Here is a 19,854-nt window from a genome sequence, read left to right on the forward strand (position 1 = left end):
AGGGAGCGGGCGCGCGGCGGCACCAGCCACAGCCCGGCTCGGGGGGCGGGCACCGCTCCTCGGCCCCTTCGCCCTGCCCGGCGCCGGCACCTCAGTAGCCAGCGGGGACCCTTAGCAGAGAAGGGGGCGGCATTAGACAGGCGCCATATAAATGCCCCAAAGAAATAAAAGTGCCCCGGTGCTGCTCTCCAGTCCCCAGCTCGCATGTCTCATGTAATAATGCAATAAAATTGTGCGAAGTTATTGTTAGGATCTTTCAGCCTCCTCTAGGATGGGTCGCTGCCTCGGTCTGCAGTCAAGGAGACGGCAGGCACAGTCAATATGGAAGGAGAGTAGGAGTTTGCACTAGAATCCATGGGAGGGTTTATCAGCGGTAGGCAACCCCTGGCATGGGTGCCAGGGCGTGGCACGCAAAGGCATTTTGCTTGGCACATGAGCCAATGGGTGGACGGCAGGGAAGGGGCTGGGGCTGCACTGCCACAAGGATCGGACCTCTCAGGGCTCCCCCATCATCTGCCCCTGGCACACCTGCGTCTTACAAGTGGAGGTCGTGGGTGTTTTTGGCACGCTGCCCTAAAATGTTGCCATCCCCTGGCTTATAGTGTCCCATTTTGTGCAGGGTAGGGATGCACCTTGTAGGCTAACGCAGCCAGAGGCGCATAAGCTTTCATGAGCCCAAGCTCACTTCATCATTTGCTGTCATTGTATAAAATATTTTGGTCAGGGGGGCAGACACAGTTTTGTTCTAATCCTTTGGCATCATGAGCCTGAGTTTCTGAGGTGTGTGTATTAACCTGCCATATTATAGAATCATAGACCATCAGGGTTGAAGGGACCTCAGGAGCTCACCCCGTCTAGCCCCCTGTTCAAAGCAGGACTAGCCCCAACTAGATCATCCCAGCCAAGGCTTTGTCAAGCCAGGTCCTAAAAACCTCCAAGGATGGAGAGTCCACAGCCTCTCTGGATAACTTGTTCCAGTGTTTTACTACCCTCCTACTGAGAACGTTTTCCCTAATATCTAACCTAAACTTCCCTTGCTGCAACTTGAGACCATTGCTCCATGCTCTTTCAAACCCCCTTCAGGTAGTTGAAGGCTGCTATCAAATCCCCCCTCAAGGGGGGGAGGTTCAAATCCCCTCCCCCGTTTTTTTTTTTTTAAAAAAAAAAAAAAAAAAAAAAATTGACTTTCCCCTCAGGGTTTAACACAGAGGGTGGCATTTCCCTCCCTGTAATTACAACCTGACACAAATACATCTGTGTTGTAGGCATGTGTTGCAAGTTACTCTTTGCATGGGATCCTGCCCATGTGTGTGACTGGCAGTTTTCTGGACCAGTAAAATTGTAAAATAAACAATCCTGTTTCCAGAAAGGGCAGGGCTTCTGCAGAAGGAGCAGGGAGAGGAAACTTTAAAATTGTCAGTTGGGTGAGTAACTGAGGAGAGGCGCCACCAAGAGAATTAAAATTAAAGCCAGTTTCCTGTTGTTTGGCATGAAGTCTGGAGGGGCTCTTCCTAAATCAGCCATTCTTCCTCTGCTGGGTATTGTGCTCCAGCAACAGACACTTTTCAGGGTTTCTGGTTGCACTGAGCTGTGGAATAATTGTCCACAAAAATAAACGAGTCAGTAACGGAACCTCTTGTCTTACCTGCTGAGCCATGTCCTCTCCCCTCTTATCTCTGTTACAGATGACAGCCGCTCAGTCCACGCAGTTGCCCTGGCCTGCAGTTTTGGGTCTTGTTTGCTGGCATGTCTCCTCAGTAACAGCCGTCCTGGCCAGCCTCCAAGGGAAGACACGGCCTATACAGGCAAAATAATGTATTTGCCACTATAGGCTGTGTTTTGTTCCCCAGATGAAATTAACTATATCAGTAAAAGGCGCTTTGGCTGGTGTCACTGCATCCACATAAAAGCTTCTGCTGGCATAAAAATGCATGAAAAATAATCACAGTCCTAACCACATTAGTTTCCTGGCAGAAGTATTTAGTTCTCACCTAACTGTGGTATCATCTCCTAATATGATAGTTGCTTGTATCTTTCCTCTGGCTTCCATTCCCACTGACAGTGTCTTTGCTTAGTTGCACCTTGCAACCTCCTACTTCCTCCTAGCTTATTTTATTTCCAACCTATCCAGTCTGTCGAGGGTGTCAAACATATGGCCTGTGGGCTGGATGCAACCCACAGAACCATTCCATCTGGCTCACCAGCAAAGTGCATGCCCTCAGTTCTGCACTGCCGCACATCCCTGGAACTAGAGGCCATCCGGAACTTCACGCCAGGGGCATGCGGCTGCAGGGAGCCATGTTCAGGTGGCAGCATGAAATTCTGGGCAGTTGGCAGTAGTGCCCGGGTGTGTAGCAGCATGGAGCCAGGGGCATGCACCAGCGAAGATCTAGAAACATGCCACAGCATGGGTCTCCAGCTGGACAGCAGCACATAGTCATGCCCATCTGTGCCACTGCATGCCCCTGGCTGTAGCTCATGGCATTGCCCAAACACAGCAGTGTGCAGCTGCATACTCCTGGCTGTAGCTCATGGCATTGCCCAAACACAGCTGTGTGCAGCTGCATACTCCTGGCTCCATGCTTTTTCCCAGCCAGGGCTCCATTTGGTTGCATGCCTGTGTGTCCTTGTCGATGCATGCCCCCAGCTCCACATTACCTAAATGTGGTTCTGTGTAGCTGCCCAGCCCTAGGCCCATGCTACTGCCCAGTCGTGGCCCCATAGCTCTGGCCCAGGAGGACCCCCCTGCAGTCCAGATTCAGGGCCCGGGGGGGTGAATTTGACACTCCTTTTGTATGCTGTTATTAAACTTCTGTTTTCCTCCTGCAGTCCTCATCATAACTTCTGTAATACCTTCCTTAAAATCTTTAAGCAACTCCCTGGTTTCTTCTGCTATCAACGCAGAAGTGCATTGGGGTGTGCATATGTCCTCCTTTTTCAAGATTCAGCATGCCCTTCCTGTAAAGGAATGAAATTATAAGCTCTAGCATTGCATTGGCTGTCTGTTCCCCCCCATTTTCTGTTGTTTCTCCCATTTTTTCTGTGCCTGTGATTTTTGTCTATTTTAGGGCTCCATCCAGCGGAACAGTACAAATGCAAGTAGCCCTTACTCAGGTCTGTTGGAACAACTGAGGTGAACACTTGTTGTAGGGCTTTGCTGTTTTATTGCAAGCTCTTCATGGCAGGGACTCTCTCCTCATTTGCCTGGAATCACTACCTGCCCACTTGGAGCCAAACGCACCTTGCAAAATATTATGAGCAGCCCCATTTTCAAAAGAGAACTCTTCTTGTTACTTCTTGGGATATTGCTTTTTCCCTGTGTGTTATAAACTGTTACGAGTCCTTAGAGATTTTGTTGCTGCTGAAGGAATTTTTAAAAGAGCTTAAAAAAACCCAGTTATTTCTTCATATGTTGTTTGGAAAAGTCTCAGAACTGCGGGTAGCTGAAATGCATATCAGTCTGTCAGGTTGCCAAGTATGTGTGCCAACTGGGCTTTGAGGGAAAAATGTAACTAGGAATGGTCTCATAGTGACTTGTATCTCAGCGGAAAACCTAACTTTTTTAGTGACTCACATGACCATCATTCTTTGAAGTGGAGGCTAGAGCTAAAGGGCCCTCTATAAAATTACAGTGCAATACAGGCCTCTTTAGACTGCTGTTCTCCTTTAGTCCTGTGCCACTCCCAGGTTTATCCTGGGTCCATGAAGTCCTCTCAGCTGCTGCTAAAGTCACTTGTACCTTGCAGGATCAGATGTTGTGTTCTGCTCTCTTCCCCTGCTCTCAGTGCCATCTTTCCTCCTAGGTCCTTGGCTCCACGGAAGGCTGCTCCTCAGTCTTTCAACAATCTCCCACCTGCCAGGGGGCCAGACCTTCCCCTTCTCCCCATAATATGTAGTTCATGTACCAGTCTCTCTGATGTCCCTGTCTCTTCCTATGTCTAAGCATCATCTAGTATGTCATGTTTATTCACATTATTCATTTCTCAGGACAAGCGATTTTTCCTCTCTCATTTGCAAGTGCTTGTTTTCAAGTACTCAAAAATAAGGACCTGGGGTTTGTAGGTACTCTTGTGAAATAACTTTGTCTCCTATGGAGTAGCTCCCAAGGTCCTGAATGGGGGCCTATAGAGATACTTTAAGAATTGAAGACAATAACTAGCTAATAAAAAATACAGGGATGTCAAACTTCACCAGCGTTTCCTTTGAAAGGGAGAAAAAGCAAACATCAGTTTTCAGTTTATGAAATGTTTGAGAGGTGCTGGTGTGATGCAAGCAAGCAAAAGACTGAGAATTGGAGTAAAGTTCAGGAGTTATTGTTTCATGGCAGGTAACTGGCTTATGTAAAACGACCATCATGGTTTCATACAGTTCTTACTAGGTGCTTGAATGACAGCGCTCCCTCCCCCGAGTTGTCCTCATTGCCTTTGAGGTTGTGGATTGCCTGGGCAGAGACAAAGCAGAATATGTATTGAACTTTTCTCTCGTGTAGAGCTCTGACACACTTTTCAGGAGGACTTGTATGGCTGGTGCCCTTGCCATACCTGGAAAGTTGTGTTCTTTAAAGTCTAGTCTATTGCTAGAAAATCTCTTTGAGTGCACATATGTTCTAATTCCTCTGTGTCACCAGGCAGGCAAGGTTTCTTTGGGTAGATATGATATCTTTTATTAGACCAACTAAATAGTTGGAGACAACTATTTAGTTGGTCTAATAAAAGATATCACATCTACCCAAAGAAATCTTGCCTACCTATGTACTGAGATCAACACGGCTACAACCAACACCTCTGTGTCACCAGAGCCCTCATTTCTGTAGACAGAGTCACCCCATCTCTGCTGAGCAGAATAAGGCTTCTGCCGCTATAAGGCAGCTGATGAAAGGCACATGTAGAAAGGCAGTTTCTCAGCAGCTGGTGCCTTCCCTGTATGCTCTGTCAGCACAGCTGTTACAGTGGAGCTGCCCAGAGCTACCAGAAGTGCCTGGTTGTGTATGGGCTCTGGTGTTTAGGTGCTCTGACATCTACCAGTAGGTATAGAAAAAGCTAAAGTTTGCTCATCCAGCATCTTTTACAAGGTGGAAAACTGCCCTGTCCACCCTAGCATGCTCAGGAAAACATGCATGGCGAAAAACTGCCCTGTGAAATGCACAGAAACGGAGCTGTACATGCTTGCCGCTGTATCCTTAAAAGGGATGTACAGGAATAGGGGTCCACTGGAATGTGCCATGCCTACACATGATTATAGGGTAATTGGTGTGACTGCTACAGGAGCATGACTGTCTTACAAAGAGAGTGGTGCGGTTCAGTGACCTATGTGCAGTACAAGGATTGAAAACTCCTTGGGCTGCTCCAACTTACATCAGGAGTCAAACTGGCCCTTGGCAGAGATGTGCTTTTTCTTTTTAAGTAGAAGTTGAATTTCTGTCATAATAACTCTTCTCCAGGCGCTGGAGCTCTGAGTAAAGCATCACACGTCTTGACAAGAGTTGGCAGCATTCCAAGATCTCTTTTTCAGTTGTAAAACACACTCTTGCGCGTGCACACACATGCACACAACACAAACAGTAAACTCATAACATATGTTCGTCATTATACTTGCCAGTATTGATTCATGGAATTAGCAGGGTGAGGAGAAGCGTTGCTCTGTAGTGTTTCTGGTATCACTTGTAGGAAAACAAACTCCTTAGCTAAATGACCCTTTGAGTCCCAGGGTGTCTTTAGCCCTTTCATTTACAATGGAAATGACTCATGGAGATATGCACTCTGGGGTGTTCATCTCCTACTGCATGAAAGAGCCCTGCCTTATATAATGACAGGAGCCACAACCCGTTCAATGTAAACACAGAGAACCTGGGATATAATATATTTTGTTGGGGAGGGTCATCCATGCTGTGACTATTGCGCCATGGCTTAACGAGCAATCTTTGATGGGCCTGTGCTGTCTGCTGGACAGAAATTGAGGCGTGGACTTTAATGGCACTACAAGAAAAAAGGCAGTGTTTGTCTTTTATTTTTTTAAAAGACAACTCAGCCCTGCCTGGCACTCCTTAAGCTCTTTGTACTTACACTGCCTAATTACCTTGTAGCATTGACTTTTATTTATATAATACTGTTGGTTTCCATTCTTCATTCATTACCTCCGAGATGGAGACCAGGGTCCTGATACAAAATCCAGTGAATCCTGAGGGATTTTTTTCCCTTTGTTTTCGTTGTATTTTGGTTCAGGTGACAGGCCCTGCCTCTGGGTCTTACCTGAATTGCACAGATAATGCAAAATAACATATGAGGGAAGGCGAGAAGACTATGAGACACATGAAGCCATCATTCGCATAGATTTCAGAAAGAGCCTTGGTCTTGATTTTGCTTTTTGCCCAGTTTGTATTTAAAAAGTTGTGGTAACTTAAACTAGACATCAGCAGTGGTCTCCTATGAAGAGGTAGGAAGGACACTTTGTCTCTGTGTGGGAGGTGTTTGGAAATCCAGTGCTTCAGGCCATCTGCTGGTCACCTGTATGGGCTAGGAAGAGTTGTTTTCACCATGCATGCACCATTGGTTTCTGCGTGCTTTTTACGTTCCTCTAAAATATTGCCCATGGGTGGAGGTAGGAGTTTGGTTGGGGTGTGCAGGACAGCAATGACTTAGCACTCTCAGGTATCAGGCTGCAGAGGTGGGACAGGGCAGCTCTGTGACCTGGGCAGTGGCAGTGTACCAGGTAGAGACAGCTCCCAGCTGCCTGTGGTGACAGTGCAGCCAACCAGCAGCAGCAGTTATTCCTGCACGCTATCTGCCGAGTTGGTTCCTGGGGCTGCTGCCCCAAATGTCCCCTGCCCCCTTTAGTTATGTTACTGCCTGGCTGGAAAGTCTTGCTCATGTGCTCAGGGTTGCACCAATCACCAGTTGGGAAGGAGTTTTTCTCAGGTCAGTTTGGCATGGGGCACTGGGTTATTTCCTTGGTGGTGCATGGCATTGGTGGTGCCCTTGTCTCTCCTACTCTACCTTTGGCAATTTTTTTAATGAGGCCCTTTGTGACTGCAGTGTTTGAGAAGGCTTGAAGTGGTTGATCTTGTTAGACCATTTTGGATAAATGGTTGCCTGTGAATGCCCAGGAGGCCCCTTCCAATCCTGTGTTTGTTTGAGAATCCCAGAAATACTTTACAGATACTGGGCGTTATGCTGCTTCCATTGAGGCCACTGGGAAAACTCCACTGAGTTTGATGGGAGAAGAATCAGACCCATAAATGTTTTAGAACACCCTCGTGAGCAAGGTATATAATGAAATATCCTTATTACAGTTGGGCAAGTCTCTTGATCCCCTTGTTTCTCAAGTGACACAGTGGTTCAGTAGCAAAGTCAGGAAGCAGATTCTAAGCTCCTAATCCTGGGCTTCTGCCTTAGGCACATTCCCTCTGTTCATTGCTGTGTCTTGTGACTTCTTTGAACAGCATGCTTCATAGCTGTAAAACAGAAAGTTTAGGAACAAGTTAATTTGGCAGAGCTGGAGGCTTCTTGAAAGCTCATTGAAAATCCTTTTATCTACTGAATAAATATTAATCCTCTACTAGTTTATTCAGGTATAATTCTAAGAATTGCTCCCCTATTTACAATTCTCAATTTATAAATGAGTTATTGTTAAAAAAGGAAAGATGGACTGGGTTCTGGTTTCTGTTTCCAGGTAAATCACAGACTTGTGTGATCTTGAACAAAACATTATGGCCTAAATTTTAAGAAGTGACCAATGATTTTATGTGCCTTATGTTTGGCATATAAAGTAAGGTCTCCCTTTTGAAAAATCTGCCCCTAATTTTTCTAGGCTACTGTTTCTCCATCTTTAAAATAGAGATAAGAGTTCCCACCTCTCCATCTCATACAGATGTTGGGGCTGTTCAGATAATACAGTAACAGACACTCTAGAAAGCTTAGAAGTAAGCAGGTAAACCAAGACACCTTCTAGTGTGATGCTACAGCAATATGGACATTTAAATTCTAGGTTAAAAGTTAGGATCTTGTTCTTAAATTGTGTATCATCTATCTGTGTTGCATTTCTGTGATGCCTAATATAAAGAATCAGAGATCTATGCATTTTTCTGTTACAGTGAAGTATTTATGGAAGGAAAGTATGTATCCGTATCTCAGACTGAGGAACAATCTTATAATACTGATCATTGTATAAAGGCAGTACCTATAAGAAAAGACTTTGCCTGACTACTCAAAGACATCACTATTAGGCAGTCGGGGGGATAGAATGGGCCTGGAGATTGGTAAGAATGGGATTTGAAGCCTTTCTCACGTGCGTAATTGGCCAGAATGCATATTGTGTCAGCAATGATGGAAAGCCCTTACCATCTAATGATTGTGTGTTGGCTTCTGTGAAAGGGGCTGATTTCCAGTTCCTAATGGACTTCCTATTCCTTACAGTCAGCGGTATATTGGAAATATTGACAGAGAAGGGAAGGACAGAATGCACATGTAGGTTAATGTACCCTGTTGTCCTTCCAAGTCACTGTAGTGACAGAGCAGTGTGGTAAAATGTGCCTATGCCAGAGAGTTTGTTGATAAACAATAAAAAAGCAGTCTCTTAGGCTGTCAGTTCAGTACCATCTCAGAGGAATCAATTTTCTTTCAACTCAAGGACTTACTTTCCTGAATGCAAAAAGTCTCACTCCATGGCTGCACATCAACCTGAAGGAATGTGGTGGTGGTGATAGGGCTGATAGATGATTACAAGGCTTGGTAAATGTTGTAGATGGTATTTCTTATGTAAGTCAGTAAGAAGTTTTTATAGTTTAAATGGCAAACACAAAGGATATGGACTGTAAATATCTAGAAGTTTTAGTCTTCATTTAGATCTGCACTTAAGAATGAGAAAATCCAAGGAAAAGTATTATTGTTGTCTTGTAAATTAGTAGAAATGATGCATAAGACCCTGGCCTTATAGATGTCAGTGGCAAAACTCCTATTATCTTGGGGCCAGGACTTTACCATGTATATTCAGATTATAGGCCTGTGGATCTCCAGTAGATGTGTGCGTTTCCTCATGGTCCTTTTGTCCGTAAGTTTGAATGAACAACAAGTTATAAATATGCTACCAGAGTAGGCTTAATCACTGTCAGACTGCCGGGCATGGGGATTAATGCAGGAATACATGCATTCCAAAGTTTCTTACATAAATCAGGTATTTTATATACTTCACAACATAAAATACTAACTGCAGACAAGACTACATGTCAAGTCAGCACATTGCAATATTATCTCTTCTGTATGAAGCGGAAAGTCTTTGGTTCTGGTGGGTAACTCCAGATCCTCCCAGGTAATTGAATACCTTGTTTATTTGCAGTCTTGAAGAAAGCTCACTTTCAGTGAATCTTTCCCTTTGATCCCATCAAGCCATCAACCAGAACATAGGAAATCTTTTGTAAGTGTATCAACACTACCAGGTTGAGCAACTTCTGGCTGCTTCTAAATGTTGGGGGAGTTTAGCAATCAGTTCTTTCTAGTTGTTCTGACAAGGACTGAGCCTCTGGCTCAGCCAACCACATATTTCACAGACGGTCTGCTCATCTTTTCCAGTGAAAACATGAAAATTTGCTCTTTGAAAGCTTTGAAGTCCGAAGGCAGTGTGACCAAGATCAAACTTTCTCCAAAAAAGAAGAAATTGTTGTTTTAGCCTCAAGTAAGTGCAAATCCTGAGAAAAGCCCCAGTTGTGGTAAGCATTTTACAGATGCATAGAAAATAGATGCTTCCTCATCATAAAATGTTTGTGATCTGGACCATACTACATCACTGCAAAGGGATTAGCAATTGTGATTAATTACAAGACTGATTATCAGTGGTTAGCCTTTTTTGCGAGATGTATATTGCATGCCATATGAAGGCACAATTTCTTTTTACAAAACTCAAGAGTTCTCCCTATATAAGAATGACATGATAAGTAAAATAATAAGATTTTTGCTTGGTACTCTTACAATCACTCATTGCCAAAATACACAGTAATTCTGCAAAATGGAACAGTTGATCATCCATTCTGTTGAGCCAAGAAAATCTGAAGATTATCCAGAGATTTGCAAACATCAACTGGCTTGACAGGTGCTAGTGGTGGCACAAATCAGTACCTTTTTAAGCCAAACATCAGGAGCAAATTTCAGTGTGATAAGTATAGCTGTACAAATTATACTAACATCTATTGTATTTATCCAAATCCAAGACAACTTTCAATTTAAGAATTTTCCATGTACAGTATAGAATCTAATTAGTGGAGGATTATCTTAAATCCAACCCCTCCATGGCTTTGGTGGGGAAAGCAGTGGAAGGGGATAAGTGGGGGGGCAGCCTGATCCCCACCCCTTGTCTCCTCCCACCTGCCCTTCTCACCACTTGCCCTCCCTGGTGCCTGTTTCCCTTCCCCCACCCCCCATCTGTTCCCCTGCCACCTGCCCTCCCCACTACTTAACTTCCCTCCACTTGCCATCCTCACCAGCTGCCCTCCCTGCCACCACTTACCCTGTGCTTTGGTGCCTGCTCAGTCCAGGGGCATGGAGTGTACAGTGCCTTTGACCTCAGCCTTGTCCAGACATCAGTAGCAGCTCTGGCTTCAGTCCTGTCCTGACGAGGCAGCAATGGCAGATCTGACCTCGACCCATGCTGTTGCCTGATTCCCGACCCGCACCGTTGGCCCCAAATCCAGACCCACTGTAGCTGCTGCTGACTCTGTGGCTGCTGACTCCAGGCAGAAATACTGGCAGCAACTCCAGCCCCAGCCCTAGCCTGGGGCAGGCTGCAGCTCTGGCTCTGGGCAATACCAGCCAACACCTGCCCTGTATCAGTACTCAGATCCAAAATGAGGCTTTTCCTCTCCATGTTAAATGGCAGGCATGGGGGGACCTTGTCTTTTACTTGGGTAAATATGGTTATTATGCTTTAGCAAATGATGAACTAGCCAAAGTTTGTGTACAATCAGTAGGACTGTGGAGGAGGATTCAGTGATCCAACTTCCAAAAACAGTGACAAGTTTTCTCCCTGGTGTCATTATAGAAGTACCCTTGCCTAAAGTGTTTGTGAAACTCCTAGATTGCGAGGTTTTTGAGGAAGGGCTGTCTCTGGTTCTGGTTTGTACAGTGCCCTGATCCCTAACTCAGATTTTGAGGCCACAATAATTAGTAGCTGAAAGTCATATTGCTTGCCCCATCCACCATTAGCAAACACATTCTTTCACATTTATACCATGCTTAGCATGATGCTATCAGTGCAGTTTTTTGAGGTATTATTGCCTGTTACCTGAGATGCAGGGCACTAACTTTTCACTTGAACAGCTGAATCAAGTAACAGTAGTAGTACATTTAGTTCAGATCACATTACTTTTGAAATATTTTGGTTTTCTCACCAAATCAGAAACTGAACATTCTGATATTTCACTTCATATTAAACAAAATGTTTCCTTCAACCTGAAACAAACATTTTGACTTGGAGCACTTGTTTTTTTAAAAAAAGCAAAGCAAATGAAGGCCTAGGTCTCTAAACGTGGTGAAACCTCCCTTTTTCTCTAGTAGCCAAGGGGTTGTGGTCCTGGGATGTAAGGGACCTGGGTTTTCATTGCTACTGTTAAGTAGGCAGAGAGTAGATTTGAATTTGTCTTCTGCTTCCCAGATGTGTGTCCTAACCACCAGGTTTTGAGGTATTCTGGGGTACCATACTCTCATTTCCTCTTGTTGGAACAGTTTTGCCATGTATAGAATGCTTAAATATTCAACATTCGGGAGAGAGAAAGGGACTCTCTAGCCGGGTAGGTAGGATATTCATGTGGAAAGTAGCCACCTGAATTCCAGTCCCTACTTTAGTGCATGTTTGTGCAAAGTAGAACAGCTTCAATAGGAAAAATTGTGCATCCCTGAGAATACTACCTAGTATGGTAGCTAAGGCCATCCCCAGAGGTGGTTTCTTTCTTTTAATTCTGTTTTGATTTTTTTCCAAAATGGATTTTTTTAATGTCTATTTTGTGGAAAATCCTGTGAAAATCTTGCATTTCCATCTTATTCTAATTCAGAAAGATTGATTTTTTTCTAGAAATATGATATATATACCATAGAGCCAGAATATCCCTTCTAACTCAGCTGTGTATATAAACCTATATCCACCCTTTCTATTATCTCTTGTTCAGGTTTGCTGCTACCTGTGGGTGCCCTAGCTTCCAGGTGCTGCCAGCTTCTATTGTTCCTTGTTAGATTTTTCAAACAAGCACCTTTCTTCTTTCTCTCATGCTTCCCCCTCCCACATGCACCCACTTGGGAGGAGCTACCCAGAAGCATACACAAAGATATCTCATTGTCCTCATTCATAGCCATTGTCAAAACTCCCCTTTGCCATCATGCCTACAGAAACTTAAAGGTTAGGTTGCTGCTGTGCTGTGGGTCTCTGAGTTGATCCACAGACAACATATGGGGCACACCGGATGGCCCCATGTATCACACTTGGCAGCCGCTCCAGCTTGCATCTTGGATTGGTGGAGTAGCTGCATGCCTTTCCACTGCACTGGGGCCATGCTGTACATTGCATCCACTCCAGGGCTGTACAGCATAGCTCCAGAGCGGCAGAGCAGCTACTGCATGCAACACAGCCCTAGAGCAGCCAGAGCAGAACTGTGTTGCACATAGTGCCCATTCCAGCTGCTCCAGGGCATGAACTGGATTTGGAATATGGGGCCAATCTGTGGTCCAGTCTGGTCTGCCAACCAGCTCCATGCCACTCATCCAGTCTTCAGGGCCAGATGAATTTGACTCCTCTAGTGTAAACTCTTTGGAGTTACACCTGAAAGTAAAACCAGTCTGTTTTTTTTATTCCAAGGTTGTACAGCACCTTGCACAGTGTAGCCCTTGTCTAATAGTTAGTTTGTTGTCTCCCTCAAGAGGTTTTCTCATTCTGTGTTAGCTCTGAGGACACTTTAACATACTTACCACCCTATGCTGGGGTGGCCCTGATGTATCAGACCTGTTTTGTGAAAAAGATTGTCTGGCCTGAATTACTTTTGGAATCTATTAACTTAGTCCCCTAAGCAACTAGAGGCATTGCTTTGAATAAGAAGAGGTCTAATTTTCCAGTAGCCCGGTGACTGGACATCAAACCCACATAGCAGTGAAGTGTTACAGATTATTTTAGCACAATTAAGCCAGTCTGCCAAGGGCACTGTTTTAAGTGCAGTAGACTAGTCAACAAGCTTAAGTCATCCTTTAAGTAACTTCACTGGATTCCATATTTAATGAAATGTGTTTTCTTTGTATTGTGTGAACTACTGGCTAACCACCTAACTGGTTTTACTTCCAGGTGTAATTGAACCCACATTTGAATAGAGGGAGTTACCATTTTTGTTGCCTTTCAGAAAGGATTGAAGTATTGATTGGTTTGTGAGAGTTCACAAGGAAGAAGTGCTGCTTAGGCTTATATTTAAACTGAACCTGCAAACAGATTCCTTCAAGCCAGAGGGAAATTAACTTCTAACAGCTGAGACGTCAGATGAATATCAATAAAATTTGGGACCAGGGAATTTTTCTCAGAATATTTTAGATTTATTTTTAAATGCATATTTCAATCTTAACTTACTGAAAGTTTTATGGTGTATTTCTGCTGATTAGTTTGCTTCTTTCATGGGACTTGGGTCCATTTTAAATGTCCTTACTGTGTACCTGGCCCCACGAACCTTCTAGGTTAGTCATCGAGACACCGGCCCTTGTTATCATGGGACACGTCTACATGAGATAGTATTGAACAGTGGTTACTGAGCATTTATTTAGTACTTGTATAAGCCTTGTAATACTACTGCGCAGTAGCGTCTCGGCACGGTTTTTGCCATGCATTACTACTGTACAGTAGTATTAAGGTATTGTGCAGTCAGCATCTCCTGTAGATGTGCCCACGGAGTACTTCAGTTTCATAGATTCATAGATGCTAGGGTTGGAAGGGGCCTCAACAGATCGTTGAGTCCAACCCCCTGCCTAGGCAGGAAAGACTGCTGGGGTCAGATGACCCCAGCTAGATGCCTGTCCAAAAGTTAACATAGCTACTCAAATGTATTTCCTTCTTAGGAGTATAAACTTAGCCCAAATATTAAAAAAATATAGCAAATACCAGTTCCTGGGAAGAATGTAGCTGTTAACTCAAAAGATGTTTCTTTCAGTGTTTCCTGTTCCTAACCAAATTGTGCTCTGACTTGCACCCTCAGTTGACTACCCTGTGCTCACACAGCTGTAGCTGAGAGCAGAATTTGGTCCTTAGTCTCTAGCTTCATTTTTTGTCCTATTCCTCAGTTAGTAATCGCAGTGACACAGGCATAATTATTATGGTTAGTGCCCTGGGCCAGCATCCCCCTTTTCTGACCTGCTTCTCTGCCCTTGCACTGTTTCTCTGCAGCACCCAAGCTGCTGCTCCAGCCTTGCCAGCTCTGTGCTGAGGCCTGCTCTCTCATTTTTATGCCCACCTACTGCAACTGCTCCTCCCTCCACCCCCCTGTTGCCATCACCACCAATTCCCGTTGTCACAGACTGCCACAAGCAGCAAATTCAGTGATGAGAAAAGAAGTGGATGCAGTAAGGGGGTGAGAAAGAGAGAGCAGGGAGGGCTGCCATGACCAAAGGTGACTGGTGTGCTTACGCTTACCACTTGTCCACACCAACTGCTTCAAGATACAGATTTGGCAGCGAGAGAGTACATGGACCAGGGGGGTGGGGAAGCAGCAAAAGGGCATGGAGCAGGGAGACAGGGATATGGCATGAGAGAGAGGAGGGGACCTGGGGCACCCCCGCTAGGTCAATGCTTGGGGATAATGCCTGGTCGCCTACCCCTAGTTATGCTACCCTTGTGGAAAGCCTGTTTGGAGCTAGGCTGGTACTCGGTTTCTGTTCCACCTGTCCGCCGGGTGGGTTTTAATTCGATACGTCTTCTTTGCTGCTTTTGTCTTCTTCACCAGACCTGTCTTTTACATGTACTGAACAATATTCTCCATTCAAGTAGGTGGAGCATCTTCACTGAAATCAGATGACATACATATACCTTGGTATATGTGACAAAACTTTGAGGTAATGGAGTGCTTCCAGAGATTTGTGTAAGATTATTTGCTGAAGAAGGATGTCCAGGTTATTAATTTGCCAGAAACCAAGAGTTACCATTGGTACTTCAGTAAAATAACAGAAAAACAGAAGGGTTTATTACATGGAAGAACAAATGGTATAAAAAAGAAAAAATGACCAAGTGCTTTGGCAACAAAGCATGGTAAAACAAAACTGACATCCTTGCCCTATGTTCAGACTACAGCCTAGCCCTAATAACAATTCCTGTGATCTCCCGGAGTCAGACTCCTCCTCGGTCACAGCTAGCTTCCTCAACCAGGGACCTCCCTTCCCTCTCCTCATAGGGAGCCCCCTCTCTAGCTGCCCACTATGGGTCACTGTCTCCAGAATATTTCACACGATCTTCCCCTGGCCCCACATGCCTTCAGGGTCGCCAGAGCATCCTCTAGCGTGTTTCTGCCTGTGGACCCATGAGTATAAATATAGCTCCAGAGGAGAATCAGACCTATTTTTTTTTCCTTTTCTCCATCACCCCATTTGCTTCATCTATCCCAGAATTATTTCCTATATACATGTACCAGGACCCCGGATATCCTGTCTAGTATAATTGAAGTTAAGATGTCCTAGGCCAGGTTCTGCTTTCATTGCACTGGTGCAAATCCAGGGCAACTCTGTAGACTTATTGGACTTGTTCTGGATTCATATTGGTGTGACTGAGACCTGAATCAACAAACTAGATAGATGATAGTGCAAATGAAAGGGTGGCTGTGAATCAGACCAGCACGCTTCACTTGCCACTAAGCCCACTAGCAATACCAGCCCAAGAAATCTGGACTAGTTGGGAAAACCCTGGAAACATCAACACATTAAATGCAATAAGTTAACTCCCGGTAAAAGACCTTAGTTAGTTTAAGCACTGGAAAAATAAGATGCATAACATGTGGACTCCATGTGGGAGATCCTGGCAAAACACCAGAAGTTTTTGTGTTGACAAGAAACTGGCTAAATTCTTCCCTCTGTTTCTTAGGTGTCACAGTTGTAACAGAGCAGGATCCAAGGCCTCCTATACACGTGCAGGGAACAGCTCTGACGTGCTGGAAATCCAGCACCTTGGAGCAGACTCAGTTCATTGAGTCTGCTGAAGCATGGAAATAACGTGCTTCAGCAGACTCTGGCCTCATATGTATTAGTGTCCCTGCACTTAAAAATGGCGGCAGGGCACTTTGCACCCCACTACCATTTTTCAGCTTGGGGAACACTGACACGTGATGCTCGGATGCTTTTAATTAAAAGCACTTGCTAATTAAAGCGCCTCCCAAAGCACATGTAAAAATGCCCCCAAATATTGTAGCAGTCAGGACCTTTATTCATCAGTACAGGGGAGAAAATGTCCTGCCAGGAAACTGTGAGTGAAAGAGAAAGTAACTTGTAAGAGAAGGAGGCAAGTGGGTTACGTTTATGTCCAATCTCTGAAACCTCAACTCTAATTTGTACATAAATACACTTTTGTTTCTTGCTGTTTTAGTGCAGAGCATTACAGGCTAGTGCCTGTTCAGCAAATATCTGTCAGACATAATCATTTTAAATATTAATCCCCACAGGAGTTAACAACCTTGGTTGCTGGTGACCTGAATGCTAGATTGTTTCTTGGGGATTACCGCTATTTAAATCTTATTCACCTCTTAAACAGTGGCATCATGTCGTGTGCATTTATTTCTTTTGGTCAGGCTGATGTCTAGTGTGTCTTGCTGTCACCAGTCCACACAGTCTTGTGGGTACAGCAGGGGAAATTCTTTCTCTTGCTTGCATGACTAAAAAGGAACAAACTATTTTTATTTCTTACTCAGACTTCCTAATTTCAGTTACTGCGCTGAATGAATGTAACAGCTTCCCCTAAAACAAGTCCTCCAGTGGCAGTATGATCAATTGGTGAGTCCAGAATAGGATTAGGTCTGTATTTGCTGCCAGAATCTCCCAATTTCAGTCTAATATTTTTAATAGTATTTTGCTGCTGTGTTTATAAGGTCCTTCTTCTACATTTACTGCCTAATATTTATGTAAGGCAAGTCATTAAAATATTAATGCAGGGGAGGTAGCTAGCAGAAGCTGGGCAAGCAGTTGCAGTTAGGAGGCAGCCACGGGGCTGTGATGAGAAGGTTGCTGAGCAGCTGACAGAAGTGCACGTGTGACAGACCACCATGTGTTGTGCTGTAACCTCAAAGCACCGTTTGGAACTGAAATTACTGAGACTGATTTTTAGCATCTAGTATGATCTGGGCCAAACTGGGATTTATGGCAGCTGTAAGTTATTTCCCTTAGCCCTGCTATGTAGTTTGATCTTAGTCGCATGGTATTAATTCAAATGCCTCAAAGCCTAGATGAAATTTTTGTAAGGCAATGTGGAACACCACTTGACACTCTAAAGCCACTGAGGAAGCCTGTAGTCAGCTCAGTGATGTGTTGCTTAAAGTTGTGCATGTGTCCATCACATGTGGTTTCTGCCTTCTGTACTTGCATAGCAGGGGATGCATGGCTCCCGTCCTCCAATTTGGGAATCCAGGCATTGCAGACCTGTATCAGAGTTGTTAAAGATGGCAGCTGCATCCATTAGCAGGAAATAACAACTAATCTAGACTTTGCAAGATCAAGCTTGACTCTATCATGAGCTTGGACCTACCCAGGACCTACAACTCTAAGCTGTTGTCGAGTCGCATCCACCTAGGACCAGCTGTCCTCACACTGCACTGGGGCCATGCTGTACCATACTAGGAAAATATCATGCTCCAATCTGTACATGATTGTTCAGTATTAGATTGGTTGATGTGCGGCTACATGCAACCATGAGTGTTGTGTAAGGGATTCTAGGGTCCAGACCTCTACTCCAGATGCCAAAGCTGAGTAATATCTCCCTGCACCACATTTATGTGAAGACCTGCAGCCAAAATGGTAGCAGAGGTCAAAAGCTCATCTGACCTGCTGCTGTCCCTGGATCTCCTTAAGCTTCCTTCAGCTTTCCTCATATGGCTAACTTTGCCATGCTGTGACTTGTCAATGGCATCTTGCTAGCACAGAAATAAATCCTGTCAGCAGGACTAAGTACTTTTTTTTTAAACCCCACCATTCAGCAGATTGGTTTTGATCTGCTGCATCACCTTTGTTCCTCCTGAATTCATTCTGCTCTGGTCAAGGCTAATGAGCTGACAGGTGACACTGGTGGAGAAGCCAAACTGTAGATGTGGCCAGGTGCACACTGATTCTTATCATGACAGTCAGTCTCTTAACCCAGCGGTTGGCAACATTTTTTAGCAGCAGGCGGGAACGACCTAGCTCAGGCCAAGGTGGGCTGGCAGTAGAACCTGGCTGCTACTGTTTCTCCGTGCTGTGGTCTGGGCAAAGCATCCTACCACCCAACTGTGGTGTGGCGGGTGGAGTCCTCTGTTGCCAGAATGCTGCTGAAACCTGCCACCGTTGGAATGCCACTGAACCCCTCACTCCGTGGGCCAGATTTAATGGCTCTGTTGGCCAGGTCCAGCTTGCAGGCTGTAGGTTGCTGACCCCTGTCCTAATTACATGGTGTAGGTATGAGCACACTGAATTTTGTCACCCAGAACGCTGCAGTTCAGCTTAGTCAGGTGTGCATATCCTAATAATAATAATTCCAGGTGAGCATAACAAAGAAGAAGGGAGTACTTTTTCAAATTAAAACAAGACATTCAGATTCAGGTCCCCTTTTGGACTGAGCCCTTTGGGATGAAGTTTTGTATAAAAGGGGTTTGTCTATGATCCATCTCTTAATGATTGCATGCATGTAATGAAGGCAGATAAACCTACAGTTTTCTAGATTAGAGTGGATATGCTAGGATTTGGAGTGCGATACAAATGCATAACTTGAATGAAATATTTTAACTCTTTCTCTTTTCCCACAACACAGAATATATCGCTCCTCAGGTCAGCGCTGCCATTGGTTTCATAAGCATACGATGAAATGCATGGCCACTGGTGTATATATCAAGTTAAAGGGTAAAGGAAATGCAAGGATCATAATAATACTTGCAAATATAGAACATAATTTGCATTTACCATCATTTGCATTACTGTCACTGAGCCCTGTGCAGGAAGTTGTAATGGGCTCTGTTCTAGTTCTTATCTGTAATGCTATATCAGACACATTTATTTTCCTTTTGACAGATGGCATTTGTTTTACCTATCTTTCAAGTCAGTCTTTCTCAGTTTATGGTGTTCAGCCAATGAATGGATGGCCAGGGGGGAACACCCCAGGTTTTGAGTAATAGCAATTCTGTCAAACATTTCCTGACTCAAAAACCTTTTGAAGAAGAAACAAGAGTTACATAGGTTCCCAGTAATGACTTTTTATACTGTGCTCTGAGAATACTGGTAGAATAATATAATTCCTTTTGGACCAGAATTATAGTTGTGATGAAATGTGTATTGCCTTTTATTTATGAATGAATATTTATTATGTGGATATGCAAAATCTGTGATATCTGCCTGTCTTCCTTCCCCTTATTTTTAAAGCTTTGAGGCTTGTGAATGATGTGACATTAATACCATCACTCAACAGCCCTCATTGATTTTGAATGTGTGTAAGTACACAAAACCTTAGCTGGTGTAAATTTTCAGAACTTTAGTATCACCTGTGATGTACTGCAGTTAAGATTTAAAGTACCTAACTCTTCCTTAGCATTTAAATTGGAATTTGCAAGGAGAACTAAAGGAATTAGGCCCCAAGCACCCACTGAAATTCAATTTGATTTGAGCATCTAATTCCAGTAGGTACCTTTTGAAA

General features: G+C 44.3%; 1 protein-coding gene across 2 annotated transcripts in view; it reads left to right on the forward strand.

The window, feature by feature from the left end:
- SYNE3 (spectrin repeat containing nuclear envelope family member 3) overlaps nucleotides 1–19,854 on the forward strand; it is a 99,679-nt gene that overhangs the window by 6,005 nt on the left and 73,820 nt on the right. The window contains exon 1 of one of the 2 annotated variants that reach the window (XM_025215193.1): nucleotides 9,650–9,666. The exons of the other annotated variant lie outside the window; for it this stretch is intronic. The gene's annotated coding sequence lies outside the window, so the exon portion shown is untranslated. Of the gene's footprint in view, nucleotides 1–9,649; nucleotides 9,667–19,854 lie in introns of those variants that run through there. 2 annotated transcript variants of the gene reach the window in all.

The sequence above is a fragment of the Alligator sinensis genome, unplaced genomic scaffold, assembly GCF_000455745.1.
Source record: "Alligator sinensis unplaced genomic scaffold, ASM45574v1 scaffold47_1, whole genome shotgun sequence".
Lineage (NCBI taxonomy): Eukaryota > Metazoa > Chordata > Crocodylia > Alligatoridae > Alligator > Alligator sinensis.